This window comes from Miscanthus floridulus, chromosome 2 (assembly GCF_019320115.1).
Source record: "Miscanthus floridulus cultivar M001 chromosome 2, ASM1932011v1, whole genome shotgun sequence".
NCBI classification, from domain to species: domain Eukaryota; kingdom Viridiplantae; phylum Streptophyta; class Magnoliopsida; order Poales; family Poaceae; genus Miscanthus; species Miscanthus floridulus.
The window spans coordinates 10,390,562-10,391,120 of record NC_089581.1 but is presented as its reverse complement, the minus strand read 5'-3'; positions in this window follow the sequence as shown (position 1 = coordinate 10,391,120).

Here is a 559-nt window from a genome sequence, read left to right as displayed (position 1 = left end):
TCTGGAAAAACAAATAGCTAGCGATTGTTTCGTCACTGGTCTCGCACAGGTTCCAAAAAAATCATCAGTCTCTGCAGTTGTGGGGTCCGTTCATCTTTCTCATACGTGAGTTCAGGCTTTCATTTTTATATTCGTTTACACTGCTACGTCAGCCGCGCGACGTCACCCGTACCGCTGGGGACGCGACTGTCTCCAACAGCTTACCCAAACGGCTAAGCAAACCTAAAATGGTATATACAGTGTTTTGCGGTAGAAAAAAACGACTTCAACAGAACACTCAAACAGAGCATGCATTTTGGATACGAAGTCAGCCGGAACGCTTATTTGTGTCGTCTTTCACCGAGACACAAAGTCTCCAGGCGGGACCACGGTGGGGCGGGGCCGGCTCGGCGAGGCGTGCTCGCCGTGGGAGCACCTCCGGAGCCGCCGGCCTTGGTTGCCTCGCCGGATCTAGGATCGCTCCCTCGCCGTGGGAGCACCTCCAGAACGCGCGCGAGGTGGGCCCGACGACGACGACGACGGCGAGGCAAGGAGGGAGGCGGACAGCGCTCACCGGATC